Below are 13,824 nucleotides of genomic sequence, written 5' to 3'. Positions count from 1 at the left end.
CGGAATGAACACTGCTGACAGTGCTATCACATGATTTTCCGCCCAGCGAAGAATCCTTGCAGCTTCTGCCATTGCCCTCCTGCTTCTCGTGCCGCCCTGTCTGTTTACGTGGGCGACTGACGTGATGTTGTCCGATTGGATCAACACCGCCTGACCCTGAAGCAGAGGTTTTGCTTGACTTAGGGCATTGTAAATGGCCCTTAGTTCCAGAATGTTTATATGAAGAGATGTTTCCATGCTTGACCACAAGCCCTGGAAATTCCTTCCCTGTGTGACTGCTCCCCAGCCTCTCAGGCTGGCATCCGTGGTTACCAGGATCCAATCCTGAATGCCAAATCTGCGGCCCTCTAGTAGATGAGCACTCTGCAGCCACCACAGGAGAGACACCCTTGTCCTTGGCGACAGGGTTATCCGCTGATGCATCTGCAGATGCGATCCGGACCATTTGTCCAGTAGATCCCACTGAAACGTTCTTGCATGGAATCTTCCGAATGGAATCGCTTCGTAAGAAGCCACCATTTTTCCCAGGACCCTCGTGCACTGATGCACTGAGACCTGTCCTGGTTTTAGGAGGTTCCTGACTAGCTCGGATAACTCCCTGGCCTTCTCCTCCGGGAGAAACACCTTCTTCTGGACTGTGTCCAGAATCATTCCTAGGAACAGTAGACGTGTCGTTGGAATCAGCTGCGATTTTGGAATATTTAGAATCCACCCGTGCTGACGTAACACTACCTGAGATAGTGCTACTCCGACTTCTAACTGTTCCCTGGATCTTGCCCTTATCAGGAGATCGTCCAAGTAAGGGATAATTAAAAGGCCTTTTCTTCGTAGAAGAATCATCATTTCGGCCATTACCTTGGTAAAGACCCGAGGTGCCGTGGACAATCCAAACGGCAGCGTCTGAAACTGATAATGACAGTTTTGTACTACAAACCTGAGGTACCCTTGGTGAGAAGGGTATATTGGGACGTGGAGATAAGCATCTTTGATGTCCAGAGACACCATATAGTCCCCTTCTTCCAGGTTCGCTATCACTGCTCTGAGTGACTCCATCTTGAATTTGAACCTTTTTATGTAAGTGTTCAAGGATTTTAGATTTAAAATTGGTCTCACCGAGCCGTCCGGCTTCGGTACCACAAATAGCGTGGAATAATACCCCTTTCCCTGTTGTAGGAGGGGTACCTTGATTATCACCTGCTGGGAATACAGCTTGTGAATAGCTTCCACTACCGCCTCCCTGTCGGAGGGAGACGTTGGTAGAGCAGACTTCAGGAACCGGCGAGGGGGAGACGTCTCGAATTCCAATTTGTACCCCTGTGATACTACCTGCAGGATCCAGGGGTCCACTTGCGAGTGAGCCCACTGCGCGCTGAAATTCTTGAGACGGCCCCCCACCGTGCCTGAGTCCGCTTGTAAGGCCCCAGCGTCATGCTGAAGACTTGGCAGAAGCGGGGGAGGGCTTCTGCTCCTGGGAAGCGGCTGCATGGTGCAGTCTTTTTCCTCTTCCTCTGCCCCGGGGCAGAAAGGAGTGGCCTTTTGCTCGCTTGTACTTATGGGAACGAAAGGACTGAGTTTGAAAAGACGGTGTCTTTTTCTGCTGATGTGGAGTGACCTGGGGTAAAAAGGTGGATTTTCCAGCCGTTGCCGTGGCCACCAGGTCCGATAGACCAGCCCCAAATAACTCCTCCCCTTTATACGGCAATACTTCCATGTGCCGTTTGGAATCCGCATCCCCTGACCACTGTCGCGTCCATAACGCTCTTCTGGCAGAGATGGACATAGCACTTACTCTTGATGCCAGGGTGCAAATATCCCTCTGTGCATCACGCATATATAGTAATGCATCCTTTAAATGTTCTATAGTTAACAAAATATTGTCCCTATCCAGGGTATCAATATTCTCGGTCAGGGAATCCGACCATGCGACTCCAGCACTGCACATCCAGGCTGAGGCGATTGCTGGTCGCAGTATAACACCAGTATGTGTGTATATACTTTTTAGGATATTTTCCAGCCTTCTATCAGCTGGTTCTTTGAGGGTAGCCGTATCAGGAGACGGTAACGCTACTTGTTTTGATAAACGTGTGAGCGCCTTATCTACCCTAGGAGGTGTTTCCCAACGCGCCCTAACCTCTGGCGGGAAAGGATATAATGCTAATAATTTTTTAGAAATTAGCTGTTTTTTATCGGGGGAAACCCACGCTTTTTCACACACCTCATTTATTTCCTCTGACTCAGGAAAAAATATTGGTAGTTTTTTCTCACCCCACATAATACCCTTCTTTGTGGTACTTGTAGTGTCAGAAAGGTTCAATGCCTCTTTCATTGCCGTGATCATGTAACGTGTGGCCCTACTGGACATTACGTTTGTCTCGTCACCGTCGACACTAGACTCAGTATCTGTGTCAGGGTCTGTGTCGACCCACTGAGGTAACGGGCGTTTTAGCGCCCCTGACGGTGTTTGAGACGCCTGGACAGGCACTAATTGATTTGCCGGCTGTCTCATGTCGTCAACAGTTTTTTGCAAATTGCTGACATTATCACTTAATTGTTTAAATACAATCATCCAGTCAGGTGTCGACTCCCTAGGGGGTGACATCACCAACACAGGCAACTGCTCCGCCTCCACATCATTTTCCTCCTCATACATGTCGACACACGCGTACCGACACACAGCACACACACCGGGAATGCTCTGATAGAGTACAGGACCCCACTTAGCCCTTTGGAGAGACAGAGGGAGAGTCTGCCAGCACACACCCAGCGCTATATATATATATACAGGGATAACCTTATATAAGTGTTACTCCCTTATAGCTGCTGTTAATATATTTATTTGCTGCCAAACGTGCCCCCCCTTCTCTTTTTTACCCTGATTCTGAAGCAGGACTGCAGGGGAGAGTCAGGGAGCCGTCCTTCCAGCGGAGCTGTGAGGGAAAATGGCGCTTGTGTGCTGAGGAGATAGGCTCCGCCCCTTCACGACGTCCTTATCTCCCGCTTTTTTGTGTAAAATGGCAGGGGATTAAAATACATCCATATAGCCCAGGAGCTATATGTGATGTATTCTGTTTTGCCACCTAAGGTATTCTGTTATATTGCGTCTCAGGGCGCTCCCCCCCCAGCGCCCTGCACCCTCAGTGACCGGAGTGTGAAGTGTGCTGAGAGCAATGGCGCACAGCTGCGGTGCTGTGCGCTACCTTAGTCTGAAGACAGGATGTCTTCTGCCGCCGATTTCACCGGACCTCTTCGTCTCTTCTGGCTCTGTAAGGGGGACGGCGGCGCGGCTCCGGTGACCCATCCAGGCTGAACCTGTGATCGTCCCTCTGGAGCTAGTGTCCAGTAGCCTAAGAAACCCGATCCACTCTGCACTCAGGTGAGTCCGTTTCTTCTCCCCTTAGTCCCACGATGCAGTGAGCCTGTTGCCAGCAGGACTCACTGAAAATAAAAAAACCTAACTAAACTTTTATTCTAAGCAGCTCAGGAGAGCCACCTAGATTGCACCCTTCTCGGCCGGGCACAAAAATCTAACTGAGGCTTGGAGGAGGGTCATAGGGGGAGGAGCCAGTGCACACCACCTGATCCTTAAGCTTTTATTTTGTGCCCCGTCTCCTGCGGAGCCGCTATTCCCCATGGTCCTTACGGAGTCCCAGCATCCACTAGGACGTCAGAGAAATAAAGCAGCCAGTATTTACCCTGCACAGAAACAATATACCCCACCCAAATCTAACTCTCTCTGCAAATGTTATATCTGCCCCCCCCCTTCCCCCTGCAGTGCACATGGTTTTGCCCAACTGCTAACAAATTTGCTGCTGCGATCAACTCTGAATTACCCCCAAAGTCCGCATAGAATCAGAGCTTGTACAGGACACAGAGCATAATACAGATACAGAGACACACAGTGGCGGAAGTTCCGGAGGCAACGGACTCGGTCGCCGCCGGGCTCCAGCTCTAAAGAGGGCACCTGGCCCGGCCCTGACCGTCTCGATTGCCTCTGCTGAGCTCCAGCCTCCGTGCGCAGCGGGAGAGCGCTCCGATCAGCGCTGCCGTGCATAGCATCGCAGCGCACGCCATACTTTCAGCAGGGGCAGGAGGGGTTTGCCGGCAGTGTGTCAGGCAATGCTCCCGCCTCCTCACAGCCCTGCTCACTAGTCTCCCGCCAGCTCTCTCCCCACCCCCGGCTCAGAGGGTCAGCTTGAAGACGGGAATTGTGAGCTGCTGCCAGAAGATGCCTCTTCTATTGGTGAAGAGCAGCAGCGGTGGCTGTAGTGTTAGGGACATGTGCTGTGTGTGTGTGTGTGTGTGTGTGTGTGTGTGTGTGTGTGTGTGTGTGTGTGTGTATACATAGGGTTGTGTGTGTGTATCCTATATGGAGCTGTGTGTGTGTACAGTATATACAGGGACTGTATGTGTGTCTATATGGGACTGTGTGTGTATATACATAGGGTTGTATGTGTCCTATATGGAGCTATGTGTATGTATGGGGCTGTGGGTGTGTATATACATGAGGTTATGTGTGTCCTATATGGAGCTTTGTGTGTGTATATACAGGAGGCTGTGTCTATATGGGGCTTTGTGTGTGTATATGGGGCTTTGTGTGTATATACAGTATTTGGGGCTGTGTGTGTATATACATGGGGTAGTGTATGTGTATATATGGGGCTTTGGGGGGGGGGGGTGTATGTGTATATATATATATATATATGTGGGGCTGTGTGATATATGGGTGTGTGTGTGTGTGTGTGTGTGTTATATATTATATATATATATATATATATATATATATATATATGTGTCTGTGTGTGTATATGCGTGTGTGTGTATATATAGCAAATGGAAACAGCCCGGCACTCCACTCCCAATGATCACTACTGCTGAGGTGCCTTCCCTGTGGGGGATGCTTGCAATCCCAGATAGATAATGTAGGTATTATGGGCGGCACTCATACAGACTCTGCAGCGTGTGAAGAAAATTATGCTTTATTCTGCCAAATAAATAAATATATATATATATATATATATATATATATATAAATAATATACGTACGTATGGGACTGTTTGTGTGTGTATATATATGGGGCTGTGTGGATAGACTATCTATATACTGTATATAGGGCTGTGTGTTTATACTATGGTGCTATGTGTTATGTGCATGTGCGTATTTGGGCAGTGTGCATATATGGGGCTGTGTGTGCGTATGTATGTATATATATGGGGCTATTTGTGTGCGTATGTATGTATATGGGGCTGTGTGTGTGTATATGTGGCTGTCATTGTATGCGGCTTTGCATGTGTTTATGTGTCTCTTTGTGTGGCTGTGTGTGCACAATCACATATGAGGCTGTGTGAGTGTGGGGGGGGGGGGGGGGCACACCATTGTCTAATTCGCCTCCGGGCGTCTGGTTTAAACTTACGCCCCTGGAGACACAGCGTAATATATAGATACAGTGTGCAGGGAACATAGCACAGACACAGGATTTGTGCAGGATTATAGAGCATGACAGTAGAGAATACAGAGACATAGGACTAGATATATGCAGAGACACAGAGAATCACAATGAGCTGAACAGTTAACATCAGCTAAAGCTAACACTGGAAGAAAACTACATTCATGTGATATCTCATGAGCTCTCGCCTGCAGGGCAACAAGAGGATAGAACAAGAAGCTATATTTCTAATTATATCTCTCTTTTTTTTTTTTTTTTTACAGACTAAGAAAACACAATATATCAGTGTCTGCCGGAGACCTTACTGAATGGTCACTGTGCCCAATCTATTATTATTAACAGTTATTTGTACAGCCATTCATATATTACACAGCACTTTACAAAGAATATGTAATCATTTACATCAGTTCCTGCCCCAACTGGAGCTTACAATCTATCCTTCCTATGATGCGCACACAAACACTGGGCTCTCCGTCTACAAGATGGCGGCCTCCGTGTGCAAGTGACAGGTCAGTTTTATGGAACACAAAGTCAAGTCACCACTTGTTCAAATATTTGCACATTGTTGTTTGAATTGTAAAAGCTTTAACAAGTTACAAACATTATGTATGTGGCTCTTCTAGGACTCAAATCCCATTTTAAAAGGGTTATATTCTTAAAATCAATGCACATGTTTGACCAAGCAGGAGATGAAAGGTTTATAGACTTCTCTAAACCTCTGGTCTTCAAAGATCGATGAATTCATCAGGAATGTTCTATTTAAAGTGTTCCTTGCTTAACAGTGTCAGGGGGGCTCCCCTCGTCAATGAAAATATACAGGCTGGGTCCTAGTTACTGGAATATCAGGAGGGAGGGGAGAGGGGGGGGGGAGAGAGAGAGGGGAGAGGGGGGGGGGGGAGAGAGAGAGGGGAGGGGGGGGGAGAGAGAGAGGGGAGAGGGGGGGGGGGGAGAGAGGGGGGGGAGAGAGAGAGAGAGAGAGAGAGAGAGAGAGAGAGAGAGAGAGAGAGAGAGAGAGAGAGAGAATCTATTTTTTATACACTGCTCAAAAAAAATGAAGGGAACACCAAAATAACACATCCTGTATCTGAATGAATGAAATATGCTCGTTAATTACTTTGTTCTTTACATAGTTGAATGTGCTGACAACAAAATCACACAAAAATTATCAATGGAAATCAAATTTATTAACCCATGGAGGTCTGGATCTGGAGTCACACTCAAAATTAAAGTGGAAAAACACATTACAGGCTGATCCAACTTTGATGTAATGTCCTTAAAACAAGTCAAAATGAGGCTCAGTAGTGTGTGTGGCCTCCACGTGCCTGTATGACCTCCCTACAACGCCTGGGCATGCTCCTGATGAGGTGGCGGATGGTCTCCTGAGGGATATCCTCCCAGACCTGGACTAAAGCATCCGCCAATTCCTGGACAGTCTGTGGTGCAACGTGGCATTGGTGGATGGAGCGAGACATGATGTCCCAGATGTGCTCAACTGGATTCAGGTCTGGGGAACGGGCGGGCCAGTCCATAGCATCAATGCCTTCGTCTTGCAGGAACTGCTGACACACTCCAGCCACATGAGGTCTAGCATTGTCTTGCATTAGGAGGAACCCAGGAGCAACCGCACCAGCATATGGTCTCACAAGGGGTCTGAGGATCTCATCTCGGTACCTAATGGCAGCCAGGCTACCTCTGCCGAGCACATGGAGGGCTGTGCGGCCCCCCAAAGAAATGCCACCCCACACCATTACTGACCCACTGCCAAACCGGTCATGCTGGAGGATGTTGCAGGCAGCAGAACGTTCTCCTTGGCTTCTCCAGACTCTGTCACGTCTGTCACATGTGCTCACTGAGAACCTGCTTTCATCTGTGAAGAGCACAAGGCGCCAGTGGCGAATTTGCCAATCTTGGTGTTCTCTGGCAAATGCCAAACGTCCTGCACGGTGTTGGGCTGTAAGCACAACCCCCACCTGTGGACGTCGGGCCCTCATACCACCCTCATGGAGTCTGTTTCTGATCGTTTGACTAGACACATGCACATTTGTGGCTTGCTGGAGGTCATTTTGCAGGGCTCTGGCAGTCCTCCTCCTGTTCCTCCTTGCACAAAGGTGGAGGTAGCGGTCCTGCTGCTGTGTTGTTGCCCTCCTACGGCCTCCTTCACGTCTCCTGATGTACTGGCCTGTCTCCTGGTAGCGCCTCCATGCTCTGGACACTACGCTGACAGACACAGCAAACCTTCTTGCCACAGCTCGCATTGATGTGCCATCCTGGATGAGCTGCACTACCTGAGCCACTTGTGTGGGTTGTAGGGAGGTCATTCAGGCACGTGGAGGCTACACACACTACTGAGCCTCATTTTGACTTGTTTTAAGGACATTACATCAAAGTTGGATCAGCCTATTGTGTGTTTTTCCACTTTGATTTTGAGTGTGACTCCAAATCCAGACCTCCATGGGTTAATAAATTTGATTTCCATTGATAATTTTTGTGTGATTTTGTTGTCAGCACATTCAACTATGTAAAGAACAAAGTATTTAATAAGAATATTTCATTCATTCAGATCTAGGATGTGTTATTTTAGTGTTCCCTTTATTTTTTTGAGCAGTGTATATAATAGAAGAAGTCCAGCACTCTCATCTTAGCTGGCAACAGCGGGGTGCACTACACAAAAAATCCCCAGGTCATGGGAGATCTCTGTTAAATATTATCCAAACATAGGCACGCTCCAAACTTCAATAAGCTTCAAGGTTTTTTTAATCCAATACTCACCAAGTGATCATGCAAGGCTTTCATAGATGCATAGCAGAGAAAACCCCAACGTTTCGGTCCATCCGGACCTTTGTCAAGCTTTCATCATTACATGCCCATAAAAAAGTACAAACCAGCGGAGCTATTTGCAGCGTAAGTGCATACCCGTCGCTGGCTGCTCCTTAAATACCCACATGCCATCCACATTACCTCGGTCCCGTCGTGTGTTCCAGCAATCTCGTGGAGCGCACCCGGATACATGTCCCGCTTCTGGTCATGTGCTCTTGCGCTCCAGCACCCGGCGTGGAACGCAAGTCGGCGCATCGTCATCACACATTCCCAATAGGACTTTAAATGTAAATAGTCGTTCACTTCACAGCAGTAATCTGGCCTTACATTCATAACAAGGCCCAAGTCGATAATGCAACAATATTACTGACTATATTTAGGTATATAAATAATCTTCCCATGGTACATATATCATATGCACCATGCCACATAATAATCACAGTGCTCACAGCGTCACCTATGGCCCAAAGAGAGAGAAAAAAAAAAAAAAAAAACAGTGGATCAGCATATTAGCACTTAGGGGCAACAAAGGAGCAGCCATCGATATTTATTTTTATTATATATATATATATATATATATATATATATATATATATATATATATATATATATATATATCACCTTGACAAAGGGCTCTTAGCGCCCCGAAACGTTGGTCACCCTATTTGCTGTTATGGATTAAAGTCCTTTTTTCACGTTATTTACCGGATTCTAGTCTCTGAGTGCCGCTGCATGATCCCTATTGCTGCATATATATATATATATATATATATATATATATATATATAAAAAATGGAGAATAGCGCCAATGCTGATCCTAAATGACACAAGCTAAAGTATAATGGATGTGCTTAGGTGACAAAATATTTGATTGAAAGGAAAAATGTTTTAACACCCCCATGAATTTATGGGTGGCAGCTCGTGTCCAGTATATGGATAAAATGTAGAGAAATGAAGTGCATGAGAGCGCCTAATAGTGTTTGAAAATTGTCAAAATCAATTCACCATGTGAAAAAGTGCAAAGTGTAAATTTAAAAAAGAAACGACTTAGCTTCCTTGGGAAACTGCTTCAGTCTGATGACACTTTTGAGACATGTAAAATAGAAAAAGCCAACATAGTGTGTACTGTTTAAATGGTATACAATGCTCCAAAAGTTTAGGGGCCTTGCTGGTCCCAATATAAATAAAAGAACTGGATGAGCAATTCCAATTCCAATAGGTAGGAGCTTTACACAATTATAATACATAAACAATAATTTTAATATAATATCTCCTGAAGCCAATGTAGGTATCAAACGTACAAGATAAAAATGAATAAACAGCTTATCTATCCATAGGTAAAAGTCACAAGGTGAGCAGCAGCCCAATCCTGTTAGCACGTAAACAAATGTCCTGAAACAAATGCAGGTAGCATACGTACATAATAAATAGTTTAAAATGGCTTATCTGTCCATTCAAGGAAGTCAAGGGTGAGTAGTAAGTCCCGGTCCCGACGCGTTTCGTCCTGTAGCATAGGACTTCATATACATATATACACACATACATACATACATACATACATACACACACACACACACACACATACATATATATGTTGTGTGTGTAGATTTTATATATATAATATTGATAAAATGCACTTTTTAATATTCACAAAAATTAGGAAAAAAAGTGGTCTGGAAAATGTACGATAAATTTACTGACAGCTGGCAGCATGCTACCTACTGTCCAATAGGCGCTACAACACAGAGACCTTAATAGTTAGGGAGTCAAAAGCATAATTTATGTGGGTTCTACTGTGTCCGATCAGATCAGGGCTCTCCGGCTGCCATTATATACATCAGTTATACGGCGAAGAGTTCACAGCACAGGGACAGATGAAGCCTGTCCTAACAGGCAGGAGGAGGACGAGGATGGAGGTTTGGTAATTATAGGCTGTGCTCTGCACACAAATCACAGTTACCCCAACTAAAGAATCTCTGGGCTGCATTTAATAATAAATCTCTGCTGCCGCCTAAATAGCTTTTAAAACATGAGATCAAAGTTGAGATGTCCCCTCAGTTTATTACAGGCATAAATACCTGCAAGGGAAACCTGCTTCAGACAGTATAAAGTCTACAGCTCCAGCCCAATGGAAGTAACATTTTCTGAACATATTTGGAACAGGCACAGAAATCTGCCGCAAGCCACCTGGCCCAGGACTATTTACCTAATGCTCTGTGCACCCCTGCCAAACACTACCCAGACTCTGCCTCGGGTTTCACTGTAAACAGATAGAGAGCGGCCGCACTTCATCTACAGTTTTTCTGTCGGCGCAGATTATCGTGATTTATGTAAATATTACCCAGTGTTCATTTCTCAGAATTACTGCACAATCTACCGATCTGTGTCAATGGGGTCGATTCAATACACAGACAGTTGAATAGCACCGGGAGTTAGCTCCCGGCGCTATTCAATTCAGCTCAAGTTAAGACGGTGAAGGCCCGTTCACCCGGACTTAACAGGTTGATTTGTTGGGAGAACTGGCATTCTCCGACTTAACTCCCCGCCGCGATACTGATTCCCGACAGAATCAGCCTCACGCCAACCACGCGGCAGCACTTTTGTCAGATTTCTTCTCTCATCCCCCGGGGGTGAGGAAAAATTCCCGACAATTTACTGTCACTTGGCGCTGTATTGAATAGCGCCGGGAGATAACTCCCGGCGCTATTCAACTATCGGTGAATTGAATCGACCCCAATGTGTCATTGGCTACATCAAGCCTGGCCAACTTGTGAAACTACAAGTCCCAGCATGCCTGACAGTTTTTTGCTATTAGGAGAGGCTAAAAATAAAAACAACACAACTGTGGCAGGGCATGCTGGGACTTGTAGTTTCACAACAGCTGGTGAGCCACTGTTTGGCAAGGCCTAGCCTACATTAAGCAGAGGAATCCATTTTTGTGCATCATTCCATGAAGTGCCGCAGTAACCTCACTAGGTCCAAATAAATTAATATATATTTATTTACGCATCTGATAAAATGGCTGCCACTGTGGAGAGCAGGTGACGGAACACGAATATGGAGCAATTGGAAGGGGTCGCTGTAATTTAGGAAGATAAACTGACAGACCTTGCTCGATTACAGTCAGCAGCAATACTTAATTCTGCAAAAAGGAAGAAAAACTGGATGTTTGACATTTGTTGCTTATATATCTATAATACAAAAAAAGTGGGATACTTCAGGGCCGAATTAAGGGCCAAATGGGTCTGGGGCATGCTTGCCTACCTGACCCTCTCCATGAGGGAGAAAATGCTCTGTTCCTGGACTTTCCTGGTAATGTATGATTGCCATCACCTGTGGTGAAACACCTTTCTTATCAATTAACTAGCTCACTACAGGTGATGGCAATCATACATTACCAGGAAAGACCAGGAACAGAGCATTTTCTCCCTCATGGAGAGGGTCAGGTAGGCAAGTATGGTCTGGGGCTGAAAATGTTCAAGGGCCTATAATGAGAAGGGGAGGAGCTGTGACCAGAGCTATGTGGGTGTGGCCAGACACATGTGGGCGTGTACACCCCCCTACCCTATCTGCCCCAATGTCTCCCTAAATACAAAACATTTCTGTGAGAACTACAAAAATACAATTTTAATACTTATGATTTATGGCTGACTGTGTGACATCCCAGCAGCTGGTCATCCCCATCCTGCCATGACGGTGGGCCTATTTTTATGTGGAGGCATGGACAACTAATATATGCATGTATGCCATGCCTTAATGCAGCCAGCTGGCCTGATACTGCCCTCTAGCTGCACCCTCCAGGGGGTGGTGTCAAGTAATGTGTGCCCCTCTAACCTTCCAAAGGGCTGCACATTACCCTCAACCCCCACATCAAATTAAGATGCGTCTTGCGCTGCTTGACAGGCTTTGAGTACAGTGACAGACACCCATCATGCGACTTCCCGGAATATGATATGCAATCAGTCGCCATGGGAACTGAACTGTACATCAACTGCCAAAAACTAGAATATGCAAAAATATTTAAAAACCATGAAGACAATCTGCTTAATTACTAAAACAGAATTATAATAATTCACATCACATGCGGCTGTTATATAAGTGTACCGTGCTGGTGTATATAAGGGAATCGATGCTGCTTTCCCTGACTTGCAGCAGTCATTTATTTAAACCAGAAGCTAAATATATATCATCATTGTAGGACATGCAAAATTCAACATTCAAATGTGTTCCCGCAAGACGCAGCGAGTACGGAACATCGGAGAGCACCCTGTACAATGGCAGGTGCGGAACTGTAAAGGACGACACGTAAAGACATCACCTACAGTACGTAGGTGAACACCAGAAAGGAGACACCCGTGTCACCACCTCACGCAGCTTTTGTAACAATTAAGGAATCACAAGATTTCCTCCTCCTATCATAACGAACTAAGCAAATATAGGACAAACAGCTCAGATAACAAAGGCTGCAGGTTATTCTCTCCATCTAAGCTCCAGCGCACATTCCACACCCCTGCATAATACATTGCTGCACGTATTATAATTCTGTCAGCCGTTCTCTTCTGTCCCACAGGCTCTGCACATGCAGAAGGTCCAGTAAACCGTCAGCAGTTACAGATGATCAGACATTACTCTCTGAAGTCGCAGAGAAAAATCACACATTAAACCCTTGGGGCAGATTAGATACAGCGCTACAGAGGAGAGATGAACTGGACTGATTTAGAACTGGACTGATTTACTTACATGAAACTGCAGGGATAATTCATTTACTCCTGTCCTGTGATGTACGGTCACCAGTCCCAGTTTCTGGGGCTCGCAAATAAACAAAATTCTAATAAAGGGTTAAGGTGCCTCAAAACCCCAAGATTGCCATTTTCGGATATGAAGCATGGAGGTAAAATACGTTGTTACCCTGATATTTCCACTGCAGTGCTATCATAGAGCAATATGATTACAGACAGGTGAAGATCCTCCTACAAGTATAATAAGATTTTAAACCTACCGGTAAATCTTTTTCTCCTAGTCCGTAGAGGATGCTGGGGACTCCGTAAGGACCATGGGGTATAGACTGGCTCCGCAGGAGACATGGGCACTATAAAGAACTTTTAGTATGTGTGTGCACTGGCTCCTCCCTCTATGCCCCTCCTCCAGACCTCAGTTAGAGAAACTGTGCCCAGAGGAGATGGACAATATGAGGAAAGGATTTTGTTAATCTAAGGGCAAGATTCATACCAGCCCACACCAATCATACCATATAACCTGGAAAATACGCAATCCAGTTAACAGTATGAACAAAAAACAGTATCAGTCAAAGACCGATTCCAACTGTAACATAACCCTTATGTAAGCAACAACTATATACAAGTCTTGCAGATTTAGTCCGCACTGGGATGGGCGCCCAGCATCCTCCACGGCAGGCATTCCCAACCGCGGTCCTCAAGGCACACCAACAGTGCAGGTTTTAGTGATATCCAGGCTTCAGCACAGATGGTTAAATCAAAATAACTGAGGTACTAATTAAGTCACCTGTGTTCAAGCCTGGATATCACTAAAACCAGGACTGTTA

The 13,824-nt window shown here is 45.8% G+C and overlaps 1 protein-coding gene across 2 annotated transcripts in view; it reads right to left on the bottom strand.

Annotated features, from left to right (window-relative positions):
* The window catches only part of TESK2 (testis associated actin remodelling kinase 2), a 184,740-nt gene that overhangs the window by 140,301 nt on the left and 30,615 nt on the right, over nucleotides 1–13,824 (bottom strand). The gene's annotated exons all lie outside the window — the stretch shown is intronic.

The sequence above is a fragment of the Pseudophryne corroboree genome, chromosome 9, assembly GCF_028390025.1.
Source record: "Pseudophryne corroboree isolate aPseCor3 chromosome 9, aPseCor3.hap2, whole genome shotgun sequence".
NCBI lineage: Eukaryota > Metazoa > Chordata > Amphibia > Anura > Myobatrachidae > Pseudophryne > Pseudophryne corroboree.
The sequence above is the reverse complement of the archived record's forward strand: the minus strand, read 5'-3'. Positions and strand labels throughout refer to the sequence as shown.